At 42.8% G+C, this 12,394-nt stretch overlaps 1 protein-coding gene across 1 annotated transcript in view; it reads right to left on the reverse strand.

The window, feature by feature from the left end:
* Positions 1–10,257, reverse strand: part of LOC109889944 (phosphatidylcholine:ceramide cholinephosphotransferase 1) — a 52,895-nt gene extending 42,638 nt beyond the window's left edge. Inside the window, exon 1 of the mRNA XM_020481798.2 lies at positions 10,011–10,257. The gene's annotated coding sequence lies outside the window, so the exon portion shown is untranslated. The remainder of the gene's footprint in view (positions 1–10,010) is intronic.
* Between the last annotated feature and the right edge of the window lie 2,137 nt (positions 10,258–12,394).

Raw genomic sequence — 12,394 nt, forward strand, 5'->3', positions numbered from 1 at the left:
ACTGTTGTGAAGAAGTTTAAAGCCGGATTTGGATACAAAAAGATTTCCCAAGCTTTAAACATCCCAAGGAGCACTGTGCAAGCGATAATATTGAAATGGAAGAAGTATCAGACCACTGCAAATCTACCAAGACCTGGCCGTCCCTCTAAACTTTCAGCTCATACAAGGAGAAGACTGATCAGAGATGTAGCCAAGAGGCCCATGATCACTCTGGATGAACTGCAGAGATCTACAGCTGAGGTGGGAGACTCTGTCCATAGGACAACAATCAGTCGTATATTACACAAATCTGGCCTTTATGGAAGTGGCAAGAAGAAAGCCATTTCTTAAAGATATCCATAAAAAGTGTTGTTTAAAGTTTGCCACAAGCCACCTGGGAGACACACCAAACATGTGGAAGAAGGTGCTCTGGTCAGATGAAACCAAAATTGAACTTTTTGGCAACAATGCAAAACGTTATGTTTGGCGTAAAAGCAACACAGCTCATCACCCTGAACACACCATCCCCACTGTCAAACATGGTGGTGGCAGCATCATGGTTTGGGCCTGCTTTTCTTCAGCAGGGACAGGGAAGATGGACCATTCTGGAAGAAAACCTGATGGAGTCTGCAAAAGACCTGAGACTGGGACGGAGATTTGTCTTCCAACAAGACAATGATCCAAAACATAAAGCAAAATCTACAATGGAATGGTTCAAAAATAAACATATCCAGGTGTTAGAATGGCCAAGTCAAAGTCCAGACCTGAATCCAATCGAGAATCTGTGGAAAGAACTGAAAACTGCTGTTCACAAATGCTCTCCATCCAACCTCACTGAGCTCGAGAAGTTTTGCGAGGAGGAATGGGAAAAAATGTCAGTCTCTCGATGTGCAAAACTGATAGAGACATACCCCAAGCGACTTACAGCTGTAATCGCAGCAAAAGGTGGCGCTACAGAGTATTAACTTAAGGGGGCTGAATAATTTTGCACGCCCAATTTTTCAGTTTTTGATTTGTTAAAAAAGTTAGAAATATCCAATAAATGTCGTTCCACTTCATGATTGTGTCCCACTTGTTGTTGATTCTTCACAAAAAAATACAGTTTTATATCTTTATGTTTGAAGCCTGAAATGTGGCAAAAGGTCGCAAAGTTCAAGGGGGCCGAATACTTTCGCAAGGCACTGTAGATCCAAGTGCACTAGAACTCCAAGACTAGTTGCTAGCCAGGCAAACTTGGGCATATCATGTGAGTGTTGGTAGAACTTCATGCGTTTCTAATTATGCATGGAGAGGAACAGAGTGAAGTCATTGCCATCATGTGGTTCAGAGTATGCATACAGACCGAGGTAGGAAGGGTCCCATTTACCTCATAGCCTACATAATAAATAAATGTATAGGCTTTCAGTAAGCAAAGCCATAACTCCCAAAATAAGTTGATATAAAAACTCTTGTCAAAGAGCTGTGTGAAAATGTTGGTTTGCTAAAATCAAGAAGCCTTCAGTTTGAATCCAAATACAGCAATCTTGTTTCTGCAAGCACACAAAACAGACTTGTCTTGTCTGCTTTGAACTCATCTGCTTGTCCATAGACATGCTTGGCAAAGATAATTCCTTTGCAAAGTGAACTGGCCATACTGACAACAATAAAAAAACAATTAATTGTTGTGTTCATTGACATAATGCCCTGACCCCTTACACATTCGTCATTTTATCATCCCTCAAGAGTAGGAAGTATCTTTGGTAATAATAAGTGCTTTCACAAGAACAGCACCATGACCCTTCCCCCTTTTTGAAAACAAACCTCACATTTTCATTCTAGCCTCTCCCTTTCTCTGGACATTTGCACAGTTTGGAAGTCCTCAGGGCTGCTTTCTATTGTTGATTTTATTTTCATACTTCAGAGGTTGCCTGGCAGCATTCATAGCCTGCTATATGCTCTTCAAAAGCATGTGTAAAAATATATGTGTTGATGTTTACTTCTCTCTCCCCAAGGTGGAGGACCATTTAGAGAAGCTTCATGGTAACTAATAGTAAATCAGGTCACACACGCTATGCCTGAACTTACATGCCTCATGTCCTCTCTACATTCAAACCATGAAAATAATCAGCCAAATCAGTTCAAATCAGGATTATACTGGACCATACATTGAGCAAACAAAAAACACTGTGGCAACTTGCAAGTCAAAGAATTGTGAGATATACAGCTGAAGTCAGAAGATTACATACATTTAGAGTCATTATAACTCATTTTCAACCATTCCACAAATTCCTTGTTAACAAACTATAGTTTGGCACGTTAGTTAGGACATCTACTTCGTGCATGACACAAGTCTTTTTTCCAACATTTGTTTACGGACAGATTATTTCACTTAATCACAATTCCAGTGGGTCAGAAGTTTACATCCACTAAGTTGACTGTGCCTTTAAACAGCTTGGAAAATCCCAGAAGATTGTGTCATGGCTTTAGAAGTTTCTGGTAGGCTAATTGACATCATTGAGTCAATTGGAGGTGTATCTGTGGATGTATTTCAAGGCCTACCTTCAAACTCAGTGCCTCTTTGCTTGACATCATGGGAAAATCAAAAGATAATCAGGCAAGACCTCAGATAAAAAAATTGTAGACTTCCACAAGTCTGATTCATCCTTGGAGGGGAAAAAATATATATAACTGTTTGGCCATAATGACCATCATTATGTTTGGAGGAAAAAGGGGGAGGCTTGCATGCCGAAAAACACCATCCCAACCGTGAAGCACGGGGGTGGGGCCGGGGGGCACATGCTTTGCTGCAGGAGGGACTGGTGCACTTCACAAAATAGATGGCATCATGAGGAGGTAAAGTATGTGGATATACTGAAGCAACATCTCAAGACATCAGTCAGGAAGTTAAATCTTGGTTGCAAATGGGTCTTCCAAATGGACAATGACCCCAAGCATGCTTCCAAAGTTGTGGCAAAATGGCTTAAGGACAACAAAGTCAAGGTATTGGAGTGGCCATCACAAAGCCCTGACCTCAATCCTATAGAACATTTGTGGGCAGAACTGAAAAAGCGTGTGCAAGAAAAGAGGCCTACAAACCTGACTCAGTTACACCAGCTCTGTCAGGAGGAATGGGCCAAAATTCACCCAACTTATTGTGGGAAGCTTGTGGAAGGCTACCCGAAACATTTGACACAAGTTAAACAATTTAAAAAGGCAATGCTACCAAATACTAATTGAGTGTATGTAAACTTCTGATCCACTGGGAATGTGATGAAAAAAATAAAAGCTTAAATAAATCTCTACTATTATTCTGACATTTCACATTCTTAACATAAGGTGGTGTTCCTAACTGACCTAAAACAGGGAATTTTTACTCTGATTATTAAGTCTGGAATTGTGAAAAACTGAGATTAAATGCATTTGGCTAAGGTGTATGTAAACTTTCGACTTCAACTGTATCTACATGGCTGTAAATCTGTTTGTTGATGTTTCTTTGCAACCACTACACTTTCAGAAGGCATAGTGAGTTCATACTGAAAAGTAGCTCCTTAGTATGCCTACTCAACCTTAGTCTCATTAAATCAGGCTGTAATACACAATTAATTGCTATATACAGCCTGAAACGAATTCCTGCAAAATCATGTAAATGTACACACCAGAAAGTGTGTACAATTTTTTTGGAGACCCAGCCGGTATATGGTTGGTTTGGCACCAGGTAAAGTTAGATTTGCACTGGATATTCCGTTCTCTCGCCAATAGCTATTGAACCAAGCATGCCATGACAATAAAATTGTAGATTCTGAATCAGGGGAGGATGGAGAACAATCAACCCGTTTTTTGTTTGTTTATTTATTTTTTACATTTAAAAAAGTTAAATAAATTTGCTGAAATTTCTAATAACATGTTTTCACTGTTATTATAGGGTATTGTGTGCATATGGGTGAATTTTTTATTTATTTAATCCATTTTGAAATCCAGTTGTAACAACAAAATGTGGAATAAAGCAAGGGTATGAATACTTTCTGAAGGCACTGTACCATTTTTATGACATGCCTGCTTGGTTGCACTAGCTATTGACGAGCGAAAAACAGAAGTTACAAATGTAACTACGGACCTGGAAGACCGTCAGTACGGTTGAAAGTATGGATTATATCCCTGGCGCGCCGAGCAGGTCGAGTAATAATAACAACAATGTCACGCCGGTGACGTGACAGCGTGGGAGGTCTTGCCTCCGCGTTTCATATAAAACAGTACATCAGACCACGCACTGTCTAAGAGAATGTTCTCATCAAAAGATTCAGAGTGACAGGAAAGTACTGACCGTCTTCCAGGTATCCGTAGAACCATAGTTACATTTGTCCGTGTGGTTGAAAGTACGGATGACTCATACCAACAAGGTCACGAGGAATAGCACTACTAACCTCTGAATTGGCAGATGAGGTAGTGGGTCCCTGACAATTTTCCATCGATGTGTAAATGGTTAGCCGATAGGCCTGAGGCATACACCTTCAAGGTAGAGGCAGAGCGACCGGAGTACAATAGTTGTTGTTTTTTTTACCCCTTTTTCTCCCCAATTTCGTGGTATCCAATTGTTTTTAGTAGCTACTATCTATCTCAGTACAGCGCCCTTAACCACTGCGCCACCCGGGAGGCCCTTGAGTACAATAGTTTCTGAAGGAAGCTCTGCCCTGGTAAAGCACCATTCAATAAACAGCTTCCAGCGACCAGCATACATCTTCCTGGTCGATGGGGCTCTGGCATTCTGTAACGTCTCGATAATAGCAGAGTCGCAGCTGATCAGTAGAGGGTCAAGCTCTTCAAAGGCCACACCCATAGCTGTAGTTGGTCTGGTCAGAGATGCCATATCCTGCCGTCTAACTGTGAGAGCAGGACCTGTCTGAGGGAGCTGCCATGGCTCTCCCTCCAGAAGACTGAGGAGGGTTGGAAACCAGGATCTCGCTGGCTATCTGGGGGCTTCAAGCAGCAGACTGTGCTGAGCCTGAGAGACCCTGTGCAGCATTGCTAAGAACAGGGGGGTTGGAAGGAAAGCATACAGTAGGCCCTCTGGCCATGTGGGATGTTAAGGCATCTACAGTGGGGAGAACAAGTATTTGATAACCTGCAAAATCAGCAGTGTTTCCTACTTACAAAGCTACTTACAAAGTATTTTATCATAGGTACACTTCAACTGTACATTGTATGATTTTTAAGTAATGAATTTGCATTTTATTGCACGACATAAGTATTTGATCACCTACCAACCAGTAAGAATTCCAGCTCTCACATACCTGTTAGTTTTTCTTTAAGAAGCCCTCCTGTTCTCCACTCATTACCTGTATTAACTGCACCTGTCCACACAGTCCATCAAACAGACTCCAACCTCTCCACTATGGCCAAGACCAGAGAGCTCTGTAAGGACATCAGGGACAAAATTGTAGACCTGCACACGGCTGGGATGGGCTACAGGACAATAGGCAAGCAGCTTGATGAGAAGGCAACAACTGTTGGCGCAATAATTAGAAAATGGAAGAAGTTCAAGATGACGGTCAATCACCCTCGGTCTGGGGCTCCATGCAAGATCTCACCTCGTGGGGCATCAATGATCATGAGGAAGGTGAGGGATCAGCCCAGAACTACACGGCAGGACCTGGTCAATGACCTGAAGAGAGCTGGGACCACAGTCTCAAAGAAAATCATTAGTAGCACACTAAGCCGTCATGGATTAAAATCCTGCAGCGCACGCAAGGTCCCCCTGCTCAAGCCAGCGCATGTCCAGGCCCATCTGAAGTTTGCCAATGACCATCTGGATGATCCAGAGGAGGAATGGGAGAAGGTCATGTGGTCCGATGAGACAAAAATAGAGCTTTTTGGTCTAAACTCCACTCGCCGTGTTTGGAGGAAGAAAAAGGATGAGTACAACCCCAAGAACACCATCCCAACTGTGAAGCATGGAGGTGGAAACATCATTCTTTGGGGACAGGATGACTGTACCGTATTGAGGGGAGGATGGATGGGGCCAAGTATCGCGAGATCTTGGCCAACAACCTCCTTCCCTCAGTAAGAGCATTGAAGATGGGTCATGGCTGGGTCTTCCAGCATGACAACGACCCGAAACACACAGCCAGGGCAACTAAGGAGTGGCTCCGTAAAAAGCATCTCAAGGTCCTGGAGTGGCCTAGCCAGTCTCCAGACCTGAACCCAATAGAAAATCTTTGGCGGGAGCTGAAAGTCTGTATTGCCCAGCGACAGCCCCGAAACCTGAAGGATCTGGAGAAGGTCTGTATGGAGGAGTGGGCCAAAATCCCTGCTGCAGTGTGTGCAAACCTAGTCAAGAATTACAGGAAACATATGATCTCTGTAATTGCAAACAAAGGTTTCTGTACCAAATATTAAGTTCTGCTTTTCTGATGTATCAAATACTTATGTCATGCAATAAAACGCAAATTAATTACTTAAAAATCATACAATGTGATTTTCTGGATTTTTGTTTTAGATTCCGTCTCTCACTGTTGAAGTGTAGCTATGATAAAAATTACAGACCTCTACATGCTTTGTAAGTAGGAAAACCTGCAAAATCGGCAGTGTATCAAATACTTGCTCTCCCCACTGTATGCCCAGGGGGCTCTTAGACTCTGCCAGAGAGAACAGGAGGGAGCAGTGGGAAGTTTGCTCTGAGGCAAACAGGTTCACATGTGCTGTTCCATACCACTGACATATCATCTTTAATACTTGTGGGCGAAGTCTCCATTCCCCGGGGGCAGTTTCTGTTGCAACAAGAAGTCTGCCACCTCGTTCACCTTGACTGGGAAATGAATGGTTCGTAGGGAGGCCAGATGTGGTAGGGCCCATATCAAGAGTTGTTGGGCCACATGTAGGGACCCTACAGACCTCATATCACCTTGATGGTTGATGTGGAACACTGTCTATGTATTGTATGATTGAATCAGGTCATGTTTGTGCTTGAGAACCGGCAGAAAGTTATTCAGGGCTAGGTAAACTGTCTGAAGTTCCAGCACGTTGATGTGTGCTTTCCTCCAGCAGGGGCACCACTCTCCACATACAGACCTGTTGTCACACTGCTCCCCAGGAATTGATCAGAGTAGTACACCTGTAGTCAGGCAGGCTCTATTCCTCCAAGGCTGCAGAGTAGAGTAGCACACCCTTGACACCCGTATTTTGGTGTTTATGTTCCGGTTGGGGTCCAAGCAGAGGTAGTTGAACCACACTTGTAGTGAGACAGCAGGCCTTACGGTGTCACCATGGAGGCCACCTTGAGCATGCCCATATGTTGTTGGAACGTTCTTACCTTCACCAACTTATTAAACTGTAATTGTTGAGGAAGAAGAAGAATGCTGGCCACGTGTTGAGGTGTTATACATGCCCTCATAGTGCAGGAGTTCAGAGCCATGACAAAGGTGACCAATTGGCTTGGTATGAAGTTCCTCTTTTCATTGTTCACGGTAAGACCAGGTGTGGTGACGTGGTTCAGTGTCAACCCTGTGCCCTTGGCCACACCCTCACGATTGGGGGGGGGGGGGGCGCAGATGAGCCAGTCGTCGAGATAAATAAGAATCTACCCTGTAGGTGGAGAGAGCTCAGGGCTGCGCTTATGCATCTTCTGAAGATGCGAGGAGCCAGGGAGAGACTTGAAGGGTAATATCACAAACTGGTATACCTGGCCCTGGAAGGCGAACATTTAATCATTTTAAATGCAGAACTGGACGGAACCCTCCATCTTTCTTCGGAACCAGGAAATAGGTTGAGTAAAAGCCATCTTGCTGTTCTGAAGCTTTTACTCGTGATCGCGCCCTACAATCTCCTTGTTGAGGGTGCAAGCTTTCAGAGGGTCTGTGACTGAAGTCATTCTAATCCCTGAGAATGGTGGGAGCCTGTACCCTTGTGAGAGCCTGTACCCAACCGGAGCCTGTACCCTTGTGAGAGGGTCATCACCACCCATGTGTCTGAGGAGTGAGATGCCAACGGCTGACCTCCGCCACTCAGTTTCTGTCCCTACGCCTGTTTGTGGGGTTGCTGACCACGGCTGCGTCGCCATCTGGGGCTGGCGAGAACCTGTGTTAGGATTGAAGCGCGGCTAGCCAGAGTAGAGGGCCTTGTTTTCACAGATAATTTACCAGCGTCTGGCATTGTTCGCCAGGACCCATCCAAGGCCACAAAAAGAGGGAAAGCCCATGAAACCGATGCCCCCCTACCCTTCACCTATAAAAAAATAAGAAGTAAGAGCCTCACTCATAAGATCGATTACTTATCTTCTGAGATAGAGAAGCTAAAAACTATTTTGCATTCATTCAAGCCCCCTGAGTCGGGGCTCTCTAGCACACCCTCCAGCATGGGGGATGCAACAAAGGACACAGATAGCAGTGATGATGATGACCGGCTCTCCACTCGGGCATCTGACCGGCACTTTAGTGACCAGGGTGATGACGCACAACATGGTGGAGGTGCTAACCAGTGTTGTTTACCCATACCGTGAACGCTAAAGATGGGTCAGAGGAGTCATTCCAAGCCTCGGATCACGCAGAGTCAGAAGGAAGCTCTGCCTCACTACGCGCTGTCCTGTGTGCAGCCTTAGCTAGGCTAGAGCTTGATGACCCTCAAGCCACAGCCTCTGCAGCTAACCCTTTATTTAACTAGGCAAGTCAGTTAAGAACAAATTCTTATTTACAATGATGGCCTACCGGGGAACAGTGAGTTAACTGCCTTGTTCAGGGAAGAACAACAGATTTGTACCTTGTCAGCTCAGGGAATCGATCCAGCAACCAACTCGACCTGTGCGGAGCACGAGAAGCACGAGGGATATAATCCATACTTTCAACCATACTGATGGTCTGATAGGTATGAAGTAGAACTGAATAGTCAATATAAAACCTACCAGCTCTCTGAAAAGTCAGGTAAACAATATTGTGAATATTTTGTCTCAAATGGTCGAGACATTTAAGAACAACCCACACAGATAACAGGTAGAGTAAGTTAAAATGTAATTGTATAAAACATTGTGGCTTGTAAGGAACATTTACACGATTTGGCAGGCATTAGTTTCAGGCTGTATCCTATTTAACAATTAATTGTTAATTAATTACAGCCTGATTAAATCAAACTAACTCAACCTTCACAGCAAGGTAACAAACTGAGTCAAATTGACCAGACTGCAACACAGACAATTGCAGGTAGCTAGATCAAGTATGGTGTAACCAGTGATGGGATAAGTACCCAATTGTCATTCCCTATATTAAACAAACCAGATGGCACCATTTTCTATTTTTTTTTCATTTACGGTTAGCCAGGGGCACACTCCAACATAATTTACAAACAAAGCATTTGTGTTTAGTCAGTCCACCAGATCAGAGAATGACCATGGAAGTTCTCTTGATATGCTCGTGAATTGGTTAATTTTCCTGTCCTGCTGAGCATTCAAAGTGTAAGTAATTTTGGGTGTCAGGGAAAACGTATGGATTAAAAAGTATATTTTCTTTAGGAGTAGTTAAGTAAATTGTCAAAAATATAAATAGCGAAGTACAGAAAGTATTTTTACTAAAGTACTTTACCCCACTGAGTGTAACAGAGTTTATGGTGTCCATTTATTTCTTCCAGTCATTGCATGTGTGGCTTAAACTAAGCTGCTAAAAATAGCAAGTTATAGTTTGCTAAAACAAGCTGGCTTTCTTTAGCATGTTAGCTACCAGATATTAAATGGAAATGACAGCCAGCAACAGCTTCCAGTTTAGTCAGAGTTCATTCGCTAAAAGGGCCACAGATTCTTCATTTGACCGAACGGTTGGTGCGTTTGACATCGCGAGCTAGCTAGCTAACTGACAATATCAGGTTAAAGAGATTAAACAGGGGTGTTAGCTAGCTCGAATAACATGTTAGTTAGCTAGTCAGGCAATGCAACAAATCTAGTTAAATAGCTAGCTAGATAAAGAGACAAATTGCAAGCATGACAACTGATACAAAATAGATGGTGTAGCCCGATAATGTATAAATTGTGGTTTCTTGTACTTGCTACTTTGTAACGTCAGCTAGTTGACACTTACCGCATATAACATCACATTGGCGACTTGTAGCTATCAGAGGAATGTGGCGTAGCTATCCGGCGTACATTATTACATGAAAAATATTCTTAATTTCAAAATAAATCGTTTTAGGTTCCCTTTTATTCCGATGGGTAGACGATATAAATGCAACACCGTTGAACGTAACGTTAGTCGGGATGGTTTGGGGTTGTTTTCGTGGGTAGGTGGTTTTGACCTATGTGAAGCTAGCTACAATAACGACTAGCCACAATAGTGGACTTTGCGGTTCGCCTTCAAAATAAAAAGTTCCTCATTGAAAGTGATGCAAACGGATACAAATAACGGAATCATGACATAATTGAACTAGATAATGCTGAACAAGTTTGGAATATTAACAAATGACAATAATTAGTTCATTTGACCTCCGAAAAATATCATCTGTATGAAATCGCACTGTGGATGTATTGATTTAAGAATTGCATTGGGGGCATACTTATATTTCACGTACTTATTGATTGTGGATTCATGAAATGGGTTATCAGTCTACTCAGTGACACCCACAGAACACAACTGCGAATAGTTTACACGCATATTAGTGTAACAGTTGTTAAAGTACTATGTGAAGTTACTAAGTACCTAACGCAGAGTTACAGCGGTGCAGTATAGCACAGGTTACATTAGCATTGTAGCTCTTATTGCGGGACTTTAACAGTGGGAATTCACCTCACTATTCAGCCTATTGTACATATTGACATTCATATGTGACTGTACAGCCTTACCCCATTTTATGGATACAGAATCCATAGGTATCAGCCTACTCGGTGACAGAGGTTTGACTGATACCCCAGAGCATCACTGGGGCGAGCTCCCTGCCACCCAGGACCCCTAAAACGGGCAGTATCAGAGGAAGGCCCTACAAATTTGAGCCCGGCCGATATTAGCCTTATATGGATGTATTTTTATTGGCATTTAATCTACCGAAAAGGACCAATATAAAATGTGGAGAAACGCTAGGGGAAAAAGCCGTTCTTCGTAGAATTTGACTTTATTGTTGCATTTTATTATTTGTCCTGAAGAGGGCACTCTTTGCATGGCTATAAGCCTATCTTGCCTTGGCGGTCTACAGCAAAACTGGACACGATAACCACAGATATTTCACAAAATCTGAAGCATGAGAGGAGGCCCATTGGCCGGCAGTGGGAGAAGATGGAACGAGATGGATTTTGACCGGCATTCTGCACATTCCCATTGGAAACGACAGACTGTAGTGTAGTCTATCTTAGTTATAAAGTGCAAAACATGCGCACTAGCAATATACTGTTTATGTGAAGTGACACGACAAAAAAATTGATGTTATGCCCAAATGTAAAGCAAGTGCCATGCTGAACGTTCAGTGTGTTATATTTGGTTTTGGCGAAGGGTATTCCTCAAGCTCTGTCATTTAAATGTTTCCAGAGACACAAAAAAAAAAATACCAGGTTACAAAGTAGCGCTTCGTAGCTACGTTTTGATGTTTGGGTTGTCACTTGTCAGGGACAAGTCCAAATTCACCTTTCGCTTCAATGGGGGGTAGGGACGTCCCAATGACCCTGTATTGCGATTACTTCAGTGGCTACAGTTTTACAATCTATGAAAACATATCTAAATACCAATACATTGAAAAATGTACATTGAAAAATATGTCGTCATTGTTTTCCAGCTGGCTAGCATGGGGCAGCTCAGTCTTCAGAGCCTAAGTAAAAAAAAAAAATCTGGAATCAGTGCAGTTTATCTAACTTTCAGTACAATCAGTTTTCCCCCATACAAAAACCTTGTCTTCCTGGTGCTCCTAAATGTTATGTGGCGCTTACATTAATGTTCTAGAAATATGCTTTCTGTTTACAACTACCTTTATAGGGCTACACCATTTTGTTTTCATTCCAGCTATAATAATTGAAATATTCAGATATATTGCTCTAAAATCGGATCCAAAAATCCCATATGGTCGGTCGGGCGCTATTAAAATTGTCATACTCCATCCACCCAAGTCATAGACTGTTCTCTCTGCTACCACACGGCAAGCGGTACAGATGCAAAGTCTGGAACCAACAGGACCATGAACAGCTTCTACCATAAACTTCTAAGCCATAAACTGCTAAATAGTTAACCAAATAGCTACTTGGTAGTGGTGTTGCGGGTCAGCTCTTTGTTCACCCGCACCCAATTGCTAATAACCCATCCGCAACCACCAGACAGATGTGTTTATATGTGATAAAGTGAAAAGCTGAGGCCTGCACCCAACCCTAACCCTCTAATATAGAACATGCGGTATAGGCTATGATCAGTTTGCGGAAAGATTTTTGGGCAGATTTAGTCATTTCCGCTTATAATTTCCAACATTTTGTAGGCTATTTGTTAGTCAACTT

This window comes from Oncorhynchus kisutch, linkage group LG4 (genome assembly GCF_002021735.2).
Source record: "Oncorhynchus kisutch isolate 150728-3 linkage group LG4, Okis_V2, whole genome shotgun sequence".
Classification (NCBI taxonomy): Eukaryota; Metazoa; Chordata; class Actinopteri; order Salmoniformes; family Salmonidae; genus Oncorhynchus; species Oncorhynchus kisutch.